The 17,431-nt window shown below is 36.3% G+C and overlaps 1 long non-coding RNA gene across 2 annotated transcripts in view; it reads left to right on the top strand.

The window, feature by feature from the left end:
- Nucleotides 1–8,253: 8,253 nt before the first annotated feature.
- LOC139077484 (uncharacterized) overlaps nt 8,254–17,431 on the top strand; it is a 157,059-nt gene continuing 147,881 nt past the window's right edge. Inside the window, exons 1-3 of one of the 2 annotated variants that reach the window (XR_011530050.1) lie at nt 8,254–8,491; nt 11,992–12,108; nt 13,375–16,030. This is a non-coding gene — a long non-coding RNA (uncharacterized lncRNA). Of the gene's footprint in view, nt 8,492–11,991; nt 12,109–13,374; nt 16,031–17,431 lie in introns of those variants that run through there. The other variant, XR_011530051.1, reaches the window with a different exon arrangement.

Here is a 17,431-nt window from a genome sequence, read left to right as displayed (position 1 = left end):
GTTTGAGAAGGATAGGTATTAAATCTTCTTTGAATGTTTGATTGAATTCACTGGGAGACCATCTCGTTCTGGGCTTTTGTGTTTTGGGAGGCTTTTGAGAGTGTTTCAATCTCTTTACTTTTGACTGGTCTATTCAAATTCTTTATTTCTTCTTGATTCAGTTTTGGGAGGTCATATGATTCCAGGAAATTCTCTGTTTCTTCTAGGTTATCCAATTTGTTGATATATAGGTTTTCATAGTATTCTCTTATAATCCTTTGTATTTCTGTTCTGTCTGCTGTGATTTCTCCTCTTTCACTTCCAATGTTATTTACTTGAGTCTTCTCTCTTTTTCTTCTTAGTGAGTCTGGCTAAGCGCTTCTCAATTTTATGTTCTCAAAGAACTGGTTCTTAGTTTCATTGATCCTTTCTATTGTTTTCTTTAGTCTCTAATACTTTTATTTCTGCTCTGATTTTTATTATTTCCTTACTTCTACTTACTTTGGTCTTCATTTATTCATCCATTTCTAGTTCTTCTAGGTATAAGGTAAACTTGTTTACTTGAGATTTTTCTTGTTTGTTGAGGTAGTCCTGTTTTGCTATAAATTTCCATGTTTGTACTGCTTTTGCTGCATCCCAAAACTTTTGGTAGATTTTCTTTTCATTTTCATTTGTCTCCAGGTATTTTTTGATTTCTCCTTTGATTTCTTCATTGATTCAATTGTTGTTGAGAAGCATGTTGTTTTGTCTCCACATATTTGTGACTTTCCCAGCTTTTTTCTTATAGTTGATTTCTAGTTTCATACCATTGTGGTCAGAAAAGATGCTTGATATGATTTCAATCTTCTTAAATTTATTGAGGCTTGCTTTATTTCACAACATATGGTCTGTGTTTGAGAATGTTCCACACACACTTGAGAAGAATGTGTATTCTATTGTTTTGGGATGGAATTTTCTATATACATCTAGTAAGTCCATCTGGTCTAGTGTTTCATTTAGGCCACTGTTTCCTTGTTGACTCTTTCTGGATGATCTATCCATTGACATAAGTGGGGTGTGGAGGTCTCTTGCTATGATTGTGTTGCCGTCAATTTATTGTGTTTCTTTATACATTTTGGCATTCCTGTGTTTGGTGCATATATATTAATAAGTGCCATGTCTTCTTGGTAGAATGTCCTTTTTCTCATTATGTAATGCCCATCTTTATCTCGTTATCTTTTTTCTCTCGAAGTTTGTTTTGTCTGATATAAGTATGGTTACACTTGCTTTCTTTTGTTTGCCATTTGCTTGGAATATCATCTTCTAATCCTTTACTATGAGCCAATGTTTGTCTTTAGACCTGAGGTGTGTCTCCCGGAGGCAGCGTATTGTTGGGTCTCGGGTTTTTTAAATTTTGTTGAGGACATAATAGTTTACAACTTTGTGAAATTTCAGTTGTGCATTATTATTTGTCAGTCATCATGTATAGTTACCTCTTTACCCCTTATCCATCCAGCCACTCTGTGTCTTTTGATTGGTGAATTCAATATATTTACATTTAGATAATTTAGATACATTTAGAAATATGAGGGTTTAATATTGCCATTTTATCTTTTGTTTTCTGGTTTTTCTATATTTCCTTTGCTTTTTTTTTTCTTGTATTTCTGACTGCCACTTCAGTTTGGTGATTTTCTGTGATGTTTTCCTCCATTTTCTCTTTTTTTATGATTTGCAACTCTGTTCTGATTTTTGTTTTGTAGTTACCATGAGGTTTGTATAAAAGATTTCTTAGATGAGATAGCCCTTTTTCTGATAGCCTCTTATTTCCAGTAGCCTATGCAAGTTTCATCCCTTTCCTCTCCCCCTTCTAAGTTTTTATTGTCACAAATTATTCTTTTTTGGTTGTGAGTTTGTCACCAAATTGAAGTGGTTGTTGCTATTTTTGATGCTTTCTTTCCGTTTATCCTTTATGTTATAATTAAATGTTTACTGACCTATTCTGTTATAGAGCTAAAATTTTCTGGTTCTGTCTATTTACCTCCTTGCTCAAAGCTTTGTAAACCTTTGCTTTTTTGTTTCAGGTAGGAATTCTCCTTCATCATTTCCTGTAAGGCAGGCCTAGTGGCAAAAAACTCCCTCAGCTTTTGTTTGTCTGAGGAAGTTTTTATTTCTCCACCATATCTGGAGGATAATTTCACTGGATTGAGTATTCTTGGCTGATCGTTTTTGTCTTTCAGTATTTTGAATGTATCATTCCACTTTCTCTTAACCTGTAGGGTTCCTACTGAGAAACCTTCTGAAAGCCTGATTGGATTCCTTTGTAGGTCATTTTCTTCTCTCTGGCTTCTATTAATATTTTTTCTTTGTCATTGACTTTGGCAGTTTTAATATAATATGCCCTGGAGAAGGTCTTTTTGCATTGAGGTAATTAGCAGTTCTATTAGCTTCTTGTACTCACATGTCCAGCTCCTTCCTCAGGTTTGGGAAGTTCTCAGCTGTTATGTTTTTGAACAAGCTCTCTGCTCCTTTCTCCTTCTCCTCTCCTTCTTGAATACCTATAATCCTTAAGTTGCTTTTCGAATTTAGTCAGATATTTCTCAAAAAATTTCTTCATTTTTAAAAAATCTTAGTTCTTTCCCTCTTCCACCTGAATCACTTCTAGATTTCTATCTTTGAGTTCACTAATTCTTTTCTCTCCTTCTCTCCTTCATAAGATCTGCTCTATTTTTAATGCACTCTACATTATTTTTCATCTCTTTAAGTGTGCTCTTTGTCTCCAGAATTTCTGTTTGGTTTTTCATTAGAGTTTCACTCTCTTTGGTGAAGTACTCCTCCCATTGATTAATTTTATTCTTAAGCTCATTGAACTCTCCAAGTTTCTTTATGACAGCTATTTTGAATTCTCTGTCAGTTTGATTGTAATCTTCTGTGACTTCAAGTTTGGTTTCTGTAGTGCTGTCATTCTCCTATTCTGCTGAGTTACTGTAGTTCTTCATGATGTTTGATGAATTGATCCTTTGCCAGTTCATTTGTGGTAGTAACCACCTTTCTTATCTGGGTACGACTTTGGTTACTTTGGTTCTGATCTGCTTCTGGTTGTATTTGAGAGCCTGAACTTTCCACTCTCCACTCTCTCTGCCTTGTGCCACTTCTGCTTCTGAGGTTGCTGGTGGCTTGCTGCTTATGTTGTTGCTGCAGTCTCAGGTGATGCTGAGGGGGTACCAGCCTGGGAGCACTTCTGCTGCTTCCAAGGTTGCCTGGGTTTCGTGTTCCTCCACTGGCTTCCCTTGTGCTCTCTGTGGGCTTGGATGCTGCTGCCCCACACATTAGCTATGGTGCTGCTCCTGGGATGTCTGGCGGTGCTGGTTGCATGACTACCAGGGGTTCTAGGTTCACAGGTGTCGCTGCCACAGCCAGGGGCCCAGGGATCTGGGGACTTGTATGTAGCCCCTGCTGGTGGAGCTGATGTTGGGGGTGCCACCACTGGGGCTTGGGTCACTGGTTCTGGAGTGGTTCCTGATGTCTCTTATTGCAGATTCCATCTGCCACCGCTAGGGGGAAACAGGGGCTAAGCAGGGAGGAGTTTATGTTGCTGCTTGCTGAGCAGCCTTTGGTCTGATGCTAGCCAGTGTGTTTTCAGAACTCAGGTGAGGCACCCCACCCTAGCTGGGAAAATCTGAGTTTTGTCTACTTTCCTTACTGTTTGAAAGACCTGACCACTGACGGGAAAGGTGTAGTGGGGGTGTACATGCTGGATCTGTTGGGAGACGTTAAGGGAGCAAGCCATGCCTATTTTTTCTACCCTTACTCTGACTACTTGTAGGCATGCAGGCTGTAACCATAGGAGATGGACAGAGAGGAAGTTGCACCCACCTTCTCTGCCCCCACCATGACTGCTTGTATGTGAGCAGGTTGGATCCAGTGAGAGATTGGCAGGGAGCAAGCTGTACCTGTTTTTTCTCTGCCCCTGCCATGACTGCTTGCAGTTACACTGACTGGATCTGCTGGAAGTCAGGCAGGAAGCAAGCCTTGTCCTCCTTCTCTGCCCCCCACCAAGACCACTGACAGGCATGCAGGCCGTTGTGAGGATCTGAACCCTGGATTGCTGCTGATGGGGGAGGGGAGGCGGCTGTTCCTCTAGTCCAACTGCTTCCCGGGGGTCCAGTCCACTCACTTCAGATGTATAGATGCATGGATCTTGTAGGCATCCTACTGTGCTGTGTATGGAATTCTCTGTTGCTCAGTGGATGTCTGACTGGTTGTAATGTAGAGGGAAGAGACAAAGGTAACAACTCAGTCCCCCATGACACTGATGTCACCCCTAGAATTCTTATATACTATTTGTGGTTGTGTAAATTGGTACAAATATTTTTAAAAAGTTCTCCTTAGCAGAATCTACTAAAGCTGAACATGTGCATACCCTAAGACCTAGTGATTCCAGTAGTAGATACATACCCAAAAGAATTGTGTTTATATGATCACCAAAAAGCATATAAAAGAATGATTATAATGTAATGAGTAATGATAAACACAAACTGGAGACTACAAAATATACAAGAGTAAAATATGTAAATAAATTCAGTAATATGTATACAATAAGTATTTATTTTATAAGAATAAAGGCACTAGTCTTGCAACAACATGGATGAATCTCACAAACATATTTTTAGGTGAAAGATGCCAGAAGCAAATGACATATACTATGATGCCATAGTGTATGACTCATTTATATAATATTCAAAACAGGGAATATTAATCCATGTAACTAACAGTCAGAATAGTACTGTCCTCGGGGAGGAAGTCACTAGAAGGTGGCATGAGGGGACTTCTGAATTTGAGGTAAATATTCCATTTCTTGATGTGAATCTTGGTCCAGTTAATGTGTTTACTTTGTTAACAGTCATCCAACTGTACTATTATGATTTATGCTCTAAGACAGACAAGAAAATCATGTGTAAACTCCAGCCACGTGTAACTAGAAGACAGAAAATACCTTTGATTAACACATAAGCAGGGAAATAAATATTCAAGTCTAGCAAAGCCAAATTTGGAGATCATGTCTGAATGGCCAGAATGACTGGAAAAGAAAAGGGTGGAGTAGGGACTAGGGGGAATGGGCAGAGAGAAAATCATTCTGCAAAAAAATAATCTTTTCTGAGTGAGAGAATTAAGAAAGCAAGTCTGAGACATAGTATACAAGTGCACTGATTGCTATGGAGTCCAAATAAAGGAACTTGAACATGCAGAAAATCAGAGGGTATTGTCTTGGGAAGGAGTTTGTATGGGGAGTGAAGAGGTGACAAATCTTGGAGGCTCCCTAAGAAGCATGGTAGTAAAGGGAAAAAGGAAGCAAGTGGAGAGAATTAAATTACTTTCAGAAGCAAAAGAGAGTCACAAAGTCAGAAAATCTATCAACCTCTTCTCTTCCCCAAAGATTCCTGTTATTGATAAAACTACACTTCACTGTATTAACAGTAGAGGGTGATCTTGAATTAAGAAACCTAGTAAGCCACAAGCATTCTTACACTGATCCACATACAACTGTTTTTGCTGGTCCAGGAAAATAAATATTCCAGAATGAACACAAAACTGCAGATGTGATCCGTTAAAGCTTCTGTCAGACGATGCATATTTTCTCCAAAACAAGACTGAGAAAAAGAACATCATCAACATCAGTGAAACAGAAGAGAACTGTAACACTATGCCCCAAACTGAATCAGACCTTCATGAATTGAAAAACAATTCAAATTAGAAAATAAAGACCCAGGAATTAAATGGAAAGAAAATAGGAAGTCATGAAATGAGAGTTAACTGAACTCAAGAAAGAAAATAATAATTAAAAAAAGACAAGCTCATACTAGAAGTGAAGATTAAATTACAAATGGATAACATATTCAAATTAAAACACAACTAGAGGCATTGCAAAATGGCATAAAAAGAGTCAAGAGAATGACAATGAAATAAAACAGGCAAACAGGTATCAGTGATTCTACCGGTTTTCTACTGCTGCGTAAGAGATTACCACAAATAGCAGGTTAAAATAACACATATTAATTTTCCCATAGTTTCCGTGGGTCAGAAGTCCAGTCATAACTTAACTGGTTCTTCTGCATGGGGTCTCACAGGCTGCAATTAAGTTGTTTTCCTAACTGGAGGCTTGAGTGGGGACAAATCCACTTCCAAGCTCATTCAGGTTGTTGACAGAATTCATCTACTCAATATGGCAACACTGAGGTCCCTGTTTCCTGAAGGCTGCTGGTCAGGGGCCACTCTGAACTCCTAGAAGTCACCAGCAGTTCCTGCTACATTGCCCTCTAACAGGCCCTCTGACAATATGGAGTTTACTTCAAAGCCAGCAAAGAAGGGTCTTTCACTCCAGCAGGCTAAAATGAAGTCTTATACAACAAAATGTAATTATGATTGACACACCATCAGCTTTGCCCTATAATATCCTAATAAAGGAAATGTCATCCTATCACATTTGGCATACAGCATAACCTATTCAAGGACTTGACATCTGTCACCTTTGCCTTATTATACTGATTAGAAGCAAGTCACAGGTCACATTAACTTTCCATGGAGGAGGTTATACAAGGACATGAGTCATTGTGGGTCATCTTAGAGTGTGTCCACCCTCTGGCTCCCAATGATTCATGTCCCTCCCACAGGCAAAATACATCCATTCCAACCTAAGTTCCCCAAAAGTTTCATTCAATTACAGAATCAGCTCATAGCCCAAAATATCATTGTCTAAATCAGGTCTAGGTGAAGATAGGGATCCTGGTTGTGATTCATTAAGTACAACTCCTGGAGTAGAATTCCTCTCCATCTGTGAACCTGTGTAACTAGAGACAAGTTATCTGCCTCCAATACACCCAACTTACAATTGTGGGACAGGAATAGGATAACTACTATAAATATTCTAGTTCAAAAAGAGGGAAAATGGAAAGTAAAAAGGAGGCACTGGTGCATGGCAGTTCTGAATTCCAGTTGGGAAAACTCCAGCCTGAGTTCCTTGATTAGATTTCATGGACTGGGAATAACCCACTCTCTCACTTTCACAGGTCTGGATTGGGAAAGGCCAGCATTCCTTCCTAAAGCTTGACAACCCTGCCAACTCTTATTTCCCTGACTAATCCTTGGTGGCTCTTTGCTCTCTCTATGATTCTTGGTTCTGGCTTCCTGGTCATCCGTAGTTTTTCATGGAAGGTAGCATTGTTTGCATCTGAGTAGTTTTATCAGACTGCTTCCTGCCAGTGAAACTTGAGAGTCTGATAGCCTCCTTTTATTTTGTACTATCTCTGTTTTAGTCCAGGCAACAGTATTTCTTAAAAAGTTTACATGTCTCCGTGGATTTTTTTGGGGATTCACTCCATTAGACTCAGGTAATGGTCCTGTAGTCATAAAAATATAGGTGGATGGGAGACAGAGAATAAAGAAAAACTGGATCCTTGTTCTAGCTACATGGAGTCACATAAAATTGAGAAAATATATTGAGGAAGTTCTATATAGCAACCTCCAATTGCTGCATAATAGGTGTAGAAGAGAGTTTAATGAAAGAAATAATAGAAGACCTTTTCCTGAGCTGAGGGAAGACTTTAGTCTTTGGATGGATAAGATTCATACAGTTTAAAGGCATCAAGCAGAAATAATGAAAATATACAAATAGTCATATTTATATTGATGAGGTTTTTCTGACTGCAAGATCAGAAAGAAAAGAAAAACAAATAATCACAACAAAAAGTTGCTCTCAAAGCTTTGAGAAAGGAAAAGAGCAAGCTAACCAACAAACAGTTTATGCATAGAAGGACAAGAACCAGGCAGGAAACAGATGTCTTACCTGAAATATAAGCCCAAAACAATGGGAAACCAAGGAGGTTATCTGAATGCAAGAAGCTGGGTGTTGCAGGAAAGGCAGAATAAGAGAGGAGATTGGGGGTTGGGAGATGGAAGAGAGAAAAGGGAGAGAGAAGGAAATCTGAGCAGACCATGTGGAGTATATACTGGGGAAAGGGATCGCTAATGAGTGTGTTATTTTAAAACTTGCTCTGTGTGGCAAAATTATCCTTGCCACACCCTCAGAGAACTAAATCACATTTCAAAAATTTTCGAGCTATATTTTGATTTTCTTTTGATGTAAAACTGTTAAAGCACTTTGATTCTACTGGAAGTTCAAAGTCTTTCTTAGTGTGCCAGGATATTGGATATTGACAGCTGTAAGACTATTAACTGGGTGTGGACACCAGCAGGGGGAGACAGTGCACTTTAGAAATTCACTGCGAGCTGAGGCTTTCCGTTCTTCCTCTCACTTTTCACACTTCCGGACTGAGAAAGGCCAGCACTCCTTCTTAGAGAGTGGTGACCCGGCCAGCACTTATTTTCCTGACTATTCCTCCCATGTTTCCAAAATATGATGCAACCTGAGACATGGGTTTTGGATGTTTGAGAAGCAAAGAAGCATGAAATGGAGCAGGACTTAAAGCGTACTTTTGCTTGAAGACCAAGGAGCTCAGTCTTTTACAGGTTCTAACAGGTAAGAGATTGCTACTGTAAAACTGCATGCTTAAAAATAATCATCACTGCCAGTGCAAGCCACTATCCTTTTCACACTGAGCTTTCAATATCCTCTGCCATTATCTAATGCATTCTTGATATATCAGCACGAGTGATATTTTATTTTATAATTTATATTTTAAAATTATGAGGATATGTGTACATAGTTTAAAAATTAAACAATAGAGATATATTTTCATAAAATAGGAGCCCTTTGCGCCTTCCCTTTACTCCAATAAACTTACACACAGAGAAACTTTCCATATATTCCTATTTTATTAGGTGACTTTAACATGAATAGGCTTGGAATTACGTCAAATGCTTTTTTTGGGGGAGGGGAGTGGGAATCTAAGGATCAGTGAATTTATAAGTATGAAAATCATATAAAGTTTGTTCACTGACCAAAATGAAATTAAATTAGAAATCAATGTAAAAATATATTACCAAATATCTGTAAACTAAAAACATTCTTCTTTTAAATAAAACATGGGTCAGAGGAGAAATCAGAAGAGGATTTAGAAAGCATTTGGAGATGAATAAAATAAAATCTAATATATCACAATTTATGTAATACATCTAAAACAGCGTTTCAATGGACAATTATAGCATTAAATGCTTATACTAGAAATGAGGAAATATCTCAAATGGACTAAGATTCTACCTTAAGAAACTGGAAAATCGAATAGCAACTTAAGCCCAAATTAAGCCATAGAAAGGAAATAATAAAAATCAGAGAAGGAATCAATGTTATGAAAATAGAAAACAAATTGAAAAAATCAATGAAACAAAAATATAATTCTTTGGGAAGGCCTCTAAAATTGATAAACATCTAGTGAGACTGAATGGGAAAGAAAGAGAGAAAGCTCAATTTGCCAATATCAAGAATGAAAGAAAGGATATCACTACAGATTGTGTAGAAATGAAAATTACAACAAAAGAATACAGAAAAACTTTATAAATTGGGCCACTTAGATGAAATGGGAAAACTCCTTGAAATATACATATTATGAAAGATCATTCAGGAAAATGGAATGACCTGAAACAGACCTATACTATTTCTAATAAAGAAATTGAATTCGTAGCTTAAAACCTTCCCACAAAGTTAATTCCAGGCCCAGGTGTTTTCACTGGCAAATTCTTTCAAGCATTTAAGGATAACATGACACCATTCCATAAACATTCCAGCAAACAGAAGAGGAACTTATTCTATGATACCACCATTATCCTTATACCGAAATCAAAGACGTTACAGGAAGAGAAAACTACAGACCAATATCCCTCATGAGCATAGATGCAAAAATTCTTAATAAAACTTTAACAAATCAAATCAAACAATATAAAAAAAGAATACTGCAGCATGACCAAGTGGAATGTAAACAAGGAATGCAAGATTGCTTTAGCTTTCAAAAATCAGTCAATGTAATTCATCAGAAAAACAACACACCCAAAAATTATCAGCTCAATTGATGCAAAAATATATTTAACAAATTCCAACTCCTATTCATAATAGGAATTCTCAGCAAGGTAAGAATAGGAAACTTTCTCAAGCTGACAAAGGGCATCTAAGAAAAATCTACTGCTAACATCAAGCTTAATGGTGAAAGAATGAATGCTTTCCTCTGAGATTGAGACCAAGGCAAAAATTTCTGCTCTCACCACTCCTAGTCAATATAATACTGAAGGTTTTATCCAGAGCAAAAAGCAAGACAAAAAAATAAGAGACATGTCAATGGGAAAGGACAAAATGAAACTGTCTATCACAGATAACATGATTGACAATATAAAACGAGGATTGGCTTTTTCTGTGAAGGGCCAAAGAGTGAACATTTTAGGCTCTGTGTCTAAGAGACAAAATGAGGGATATTATTTACATATACAACCATCCCAAATGTAACCGTTTAAAAATGTAAAAATTATTCTTAGCCCATAGATTGTACAAAAACAGGTGGCTGTGAATTTGGCCCATTGGCCGTAGTTTGTCAATCCTTATAATAGAACATCTTAGAACTGGAATTAAGGAAAAAGTGAGTCTAGCAACGTTACAGGATGCAAGTTCAATTAATATGATCAATTTTATTTCTATTTACTTGCAATGAGCAATGAAAAATTGAAATTTATAATTTTCATTCACAATAGCATCAAACGTATAAAATACTTAGGGATAAACTTGACAAAAGAGGTACACAACTCATATATTGAAAACTACAATATATGCTGAGAGAAATTAAAGAATATCTAAATAAATGGAGACATAGGCCATGTTCAAAGACTGGAAGAATCAATGTTATTAACATATCAATTCTGCCCTAGTTGATGTGCAGCTTTGACACAATTTGCAATCCAAATCCATAAGGCTTTATTGAAGAGATTGACAAGCTTATTCTTACATTTATATGGAAATGCAAAAGACATAGAATAGCAAAAATTGTTTTGAAAAAGAAGGGTAAAGTTGGAGGGTTTATACTACCTATTTTAAGATGTTTTTATGTAGCTACATCAAGACAGTGTGGCAGTAGTGTAAAGATAGATATGTTGACAAATGAACAGACTAGAGATTCCTGAAATAGATCTCTACTTATAAAAGCAACTATTGACAAAGGTGCCTAGGTAATTCAATAGGGAATGATAATCTTTTTAACAAATGGTGCTGAGACAGCTGGATATCTATACACAAATGATTGAACCTAGACCCTTATCTCACACTTAATAGACACCAGGCATTATAAGTGCTGAGAACACAGAGATATCCACCCAGACCCTGCCCTTAGGAAGCTGACAGAAAGAGCTTAATCAGTAACAACAATGCAAATTTACTACCATACAAAAATTAACTCAAAGTGGATCAAAACCCTAAACACAACAGTGAAAACTATAAAACTTCAATAAAATGTCATAGGAGAAAATCTAAGTGCCTTCAGATATGGCAAAAATTTCATAACCAACTAACAAAAAGCATAAACTGTAAAATAAAAGGTAAATTACTTGGACTATATCAAAATTAAGTACTTTTGTCTTCCAACCATACTGTTAGAAAAATAAAAAGACAAGCCACAGAGTGAGAAAGATATTTACAAACATCAGACAAATAAATTTTATCTTTAATATATAAAGAATACTTACAATTTATTAATAAGAGGAAAAACAACCCAATTAAAAATGGTCAAAAAATTTGAACAAACACTTCCATCATAGAAGATATACAAATGGCAAATAAATACTTAAAAAGATGCTTAACATCATAAGCCATTATAGAAACACAAATTAAATTCATACTGCAAGGTCATTACATTCTCATTGGAATGACCAAAATTAAAAAGACTGACCATACCAAGTGTTGGCAAGGATGTGAAACAACTAGAATTCTCTTACACTGCTAGCAGGAATATAAAATGATACCCAAATCACTTTGGAAAACAGTTTGGCAACTTTTTAAAAAGGTAAACAAAAAAATACCATATTTTTAAAGTATTTCCTTCCCAGGTATATGCCTAAGAGGAAAGGAAATATGTGTTCATGAAAAGACTGGTACAGAAGGTTCATAGAAGATTTGCTTGTAATAGCCAAAAACTGGAAACAGCCCCAAGTGGCCATCAGTGGGTGAGTAGATAAAGAAATTGTGGTGTATTTAAATATACAATGAAATACTACTCAACAATAAAAGAGAAAAAATCATTTATATGTGCATCAATATGGTTGAACCTCAAAATAATTATGCTGAATGAAAAGAAAACAAAAAAAATTCTTGTATGACCCTCTTTATATAAAATTACAGAAAATACAAACTAATTTTTAAAAAAAATTTAGGAAATACCAGCTAACTGACAGGAAGAAGTGTAGTGATTGCTTGGGGATTAGGAGTGGGGGTGGTTTACAAAGCATCATAAAGAAATTTCAGGAATGATGCTATATTCACTGTCTTGATTGTGGTGATGGCCTTGTAGGTGTGTACATGCATTAAAGCTCATGAAATTATACACTTTAAATATGAACATTTTATTGTATGTCAAATATATATCAATAAAACTGTAAAAAAAAAAAAAAACAGAGAAAGTGTGTCTAGAATCCCATCTAGAAACAGGGGATATTGCTCCATTTACTAAAACTTTTTATGGACCTTTATTAAATTTCCTATTTTTTTCATGATTCTACTTATATATTTAAATTCATTTCTTGATATTTTACCTTTTTTCTATTATGAATAGAAAATTTTCTGCAAATATATTTTTCTCATATGCCTTCTTAGTGGTTTAATCTTTCAGAGGCAGGTGATGCTGCCTCCTATCTGTAGAAGAGCTCTTTGTTATCAATCAATGTTGTGGCTGCTGAGAGTCTGTGTGTATCAAAGGGGTCAGGAGTGTGGACTAGGACATTCCATTGTATTTCAATGACCCTCTTTCCATTGTTGCCCTGATTATGTTGCTAGAAAATAGCTCTGTTATATTCCCAAACTATATATTTAGAAACTTCTGAAGTATTTGTGTAACAATTGCCTCCACATAGCAAGAAAACATTCTATGATAAAAGGAATAATCACAGAAAAAATAAAAAGTAAAGTATATTAGAAAGTTAATTATAAAATGAATAGATAAGTGTCGTGACAGAAAAGGTAAGTGTTGTGGTCATTTCTTGCCCATCTATCCTTGCTGATGGTCTTTTAGATTCACATGGTCAACTCTTTAACGTCCAGTGGACTTTGATTGTTGCTTTAAATCTTAGAATATGTGACTCTTTCCATTAACTCTTTTACTACATGACTTCACAGATGTTTGTAATTCCTAGTGACTCTACACATTTCTTGATATGTTTATTTTATGCTGTATTTCCCCGTAATTAAAGCTTTATGCTTCTTGTTGGCTTTTTCAGTGACTTAGTCTACTAGAGACAAGTGATGCTGCCTTACCTCTACTCCTCATGGCTGGAGAGGAAACCAATATATCCTTGAAAACAGCTCTGTAAAGTCTCTTTGTTGTCAATGTCTTTATTTGAATCTTAGATTGAATGTTAGCTTTAAATGTCAGAGTTTGGGGTAAGCGAAGCATCTGTAAGATGCCTCTTTGCACGTTGTGTGTATCTTCCAGGGTGTCCTACCCTTGATTCTACAAGATTACCCTAATCTCAAATGGGAAGGTGATGGGATCAGTAGGATGAGGGCACAGACATCACTTCAGAACTCCAAGTCACAATCAGGTCGTTGGTCCTAAACCAGGGGTGCCCCAGAACAAACAGGTATTGCAAGAAAGAAGTGAACATAAATGTCAGTGGCTTAATATGTTTCCCCAATGGAAAATTCAGGAGATAGGTGGCATGTGAAGGGATAAAATGAACATCAGAGTCAAACGAACATCATTTATAGCCCAGCTGTGTCCCTGCTCCTGTCTTTAATCAATGAAAATGAATGATGACTCCAGACCCATTGGTGAGTAGCTGATTCTCATGGCTTCTGGTCAACCAAAAGATCCATGGTATACTAGAAATAGGGCTGGAGGTAGGGGAAATGTGCCCATATGCCTCCTAGTTGTCTGGGAGCCTATTCATTTTCTAAGGAGTATAAGGGAATGGTTGAACTCTAGTACAAAATGACTGCTGACATTAAGAAACGAAGATTGTTCTGAGTGAGCATGGTCTGAAAACTGAGCCCTTAAGAGACTGAACTCATCCTGAAGAGGGAGCTTCACTGTGAGGGAAATGCTCTGTTACTGACTTTGAATGTGGAGAGGGCCACATGGCAGGGATCCGAGAGGGGCCTCTAGGAGCTGAGAGTGACTCCTGGCTGACAGCTGGCCTGAAGACAGGACTCAATTCATACAAGGAAATGAATTCTGCCTATAGCCAGCAAGCTTGGAAGAGGATCCCAATCCTCAGATGAGAACTGCAAACCCAGCTTGTGACTTCAGTCTTGTGAGACCTTAAGGAGAGAGCCTAGTATGAGCCCACCTACACTTCTGACATAGAAAATTGAGATAATAAATGGCTTTTAAGTTGCTAAGTTTGTACTAACATGTTATGGCAGTGGTAGAAAACTGGTACAATATCTTTTTCTCACTTAAGTTTTACACTCTACATCTTAAGCATTTTTTTTTACATAACTGGAATGCTTAGTAATCAATATACCATTCACATATTAGTTCTTGATTTTTCATATAACTTGTGGCTGTGTGTATGATGATTTTTAAATACAAAGTTTTTTTTAATATGGCATAACAATGTTTTTTCTCTACAGTTTCTTCCTCTGTTTTGTTATTTTAAATCATCCCGCCACCTTTTAATGAAATAAATATTCACTTATTTTTTTCTGTATTTTGAGTTTCTTATTTTACGTTTGAAATTTTAATCAATCTTAATACCATCCATGTGAGTGTTAATGTATGGGCTCTTTTTACTTTCCAAGTGATTAACCAATCGATTGACCCACTACCAGTTTTAGTAAGTTTCCCTCATTCTACTAAATAAAAAATTTACTTTTATTATATACTACATTCTTAATTTATCCCACATGAAGGCAGGATAACTTTCTCTGTCCTTGAAAGTACTCCCAGTGTGGCGTTCTTTTAAAGAAGTAAGAGTTAAATTGCTTACTACGTAATTAAAAACAATTTGAACCTTTATTACACTGTCTTGAGAAATATAAAATTTGGATTATATTTCTAACACCAAGAAAAATGATTTAAAATTCTTCTAAAATATCTTCTTCCCCTAAAAATCTCACACTATAATTCTTTCACTCACCAGTTTCCTCATCACTGTGCTGCTTTTTCCTCCCTTTCACCTATAGGTGCCATGATGATCAAGCATACCTCAAAAGACTTGTCTCCTGACCCCTCACATCCCACTGACTTCCAATCTCCATTAGCTACTGCCCTTCACCCCACAAACCAAGACTGACTCCCGAAGAGTGGAGTGGGCCCTGCTGTGCCATGGAGAAGTGAAGAACATAACTTACAACACAAAAGCGTCTTAGAAATGTGTTTCTATCTTCCATCCCAAAATTGTCTCAAAGGGATAGTAGATTCCTAAAAATATAGTAAATAAATTTCTCAGTCTCATTAATCTTAACAAAAATTAGGCTCTGTTTCTGTGCAGTCAATTTTACTCCAGAGTTGGTTCTTTTTGTAGCAGTATGAACATGTTTAGCTTCATAATAATTTGTAAACATCTGTTAGAGCAACTCCATTTTTCTTATTAATAATTATTTTTTACATTTATTATTTTTGAAAAAAATAGAAACATTTTATTAATAAAATTATTGTATCAATATTTAAATAAAAGCATCACCAAATCTATGTATTTTGTTAGGGAAATTGACACAAACTGTCCTGTCAAGAACATGATATCTGTCTTTGTTTATTAAACATCTGTCTGTCCTTAGGTAAAGTTTTGTTCTTTTCTGTGGATTGCACACATAGCTGGTAGGGTTTATTGTTTTGACATTTTGTATATTTATTGCTTTTATAACTGAATTGTTTTCTGGAACTGACTTAGTGGCTTAGTCTGCCAGAGACAGGTGATGCTGCCTCACATCTGCTCATTGAGGAGAGAGGAAGGTATTTAATGGTTTAACTTAAACACAACTTCCAGGATCCTTTTTTTGTTTTTAAGCAGAATCCCATATTTGGTCACTCCCTGGTCTAGAGTTAGTCCAGTGGTTACTTCCTTCAGCCAAGGCAACCCTCCCCTCCTCCAAGAGCCAGGCGTGTGATAGAAAACGTCCTCTGTGGTCATGTAGTCATGGCTCCTCTTGTCCTGAGTGTCCGGGCTGCAAGTTTTATGTATTCACTTCCAACTAAGCCTTTCTTCTGAACTTCTTGTAGTCAGTTTTGATTCCCAAAGTATTTTAGTTTGATCTACAATATAATAATTTCCCCAAAATGTGAAGAATATAAGTATACAGAATTTTGAAGTCATATCAGTACAAGAGCATAGGACAGAGTATTTAGATTCTAACATAACCTTCAACAAAGTAGTCTTTCTATAAAGTGCTTTCAAAATAATCAAAATTCATTTGATTAATATAGACATAGGGGCGATATGTCAATGAAAGGCAAGCCCAATATTCTGATTTAGCACATAAGAGGAAGAGAGGCCGGTGAGAAAAGGCCCTACTTGAAGGATAGGGTGAGGGGTGGGCAAGGAGGATTGATATGGTCTGAATTCCAGATGCATATTCTAGCCGCTGATTTGGCATCATCATCAGCTTGAATGTTTTCGCGAGAGCCTGTCTTACATCTCTGGAAATTCTAAAATAGGAAAACAAGGATCATTTTATGTGAGTCCAGGTCCTCAAGAAATCATTAAAATGGTTATATTCTCATTTATTTTTCTCCACACTTTTTTGATTTATTATTTTAATTCAATTTGTTTTGAATATTTAATATATTTTCATGACAAAAAATTCAAAAGGTGCATTACAGTAGAAAGTCTCTCTCTCTCTCAACCCAAACTTACAGCTACCATGTGTACCTTTGAAGAAGTAACTACCTTTAGTACTTTTTGGGTATCCATCTGGAAATATTCTATAAATATACAAGCAAAACCAATCTATCTCCATCTATCATCTGAATAGCTCTCTCTTATGAACACAAATCACAGTGTGCTATACACTTTGCTTTTTCCTAACTATACATCTTATAAGTTTTCATATCTGAACATAAATATCTGCCTCATTTTGAAAATAGCCACTTAGTAGTCTGATAGTGATAGACATTCAGGTCGTTTTCTACCTTTGCTCTTATAAATAATGGTGCAACAAATAACCATATACATATATTACTCTACACATTTTCAAGATATATGAAGGATAAATTGTTAGAGGTGGATTTGTTAGGTCAAAGACTGTCCATTTCTAAATTTGATTGATAGTGCCAAATTTCCCTCCATAAAACTTTTACCAATATACAACTCACCATCAATGTATGAGAGCACA

Source organism: Equus przewalskii, chromosome 19, assembly GCF_037783145.1.
Source record: "Equus przewalskii isolate Varuska chromosome 19, EquPr2, whole genome shotgun sequence".
NCBI classification, from domain to species: Eukaryota; Metazoa; Chordata; class Mammalia; order Perissodactyla; family Equidae; genus Equus; species Equus przewalskii.
The sequence above is the reverse complement of the archived record's forward strand: the minus strand, read 5'-3'. Positions and strand labels throughout refer to the sequence as shown.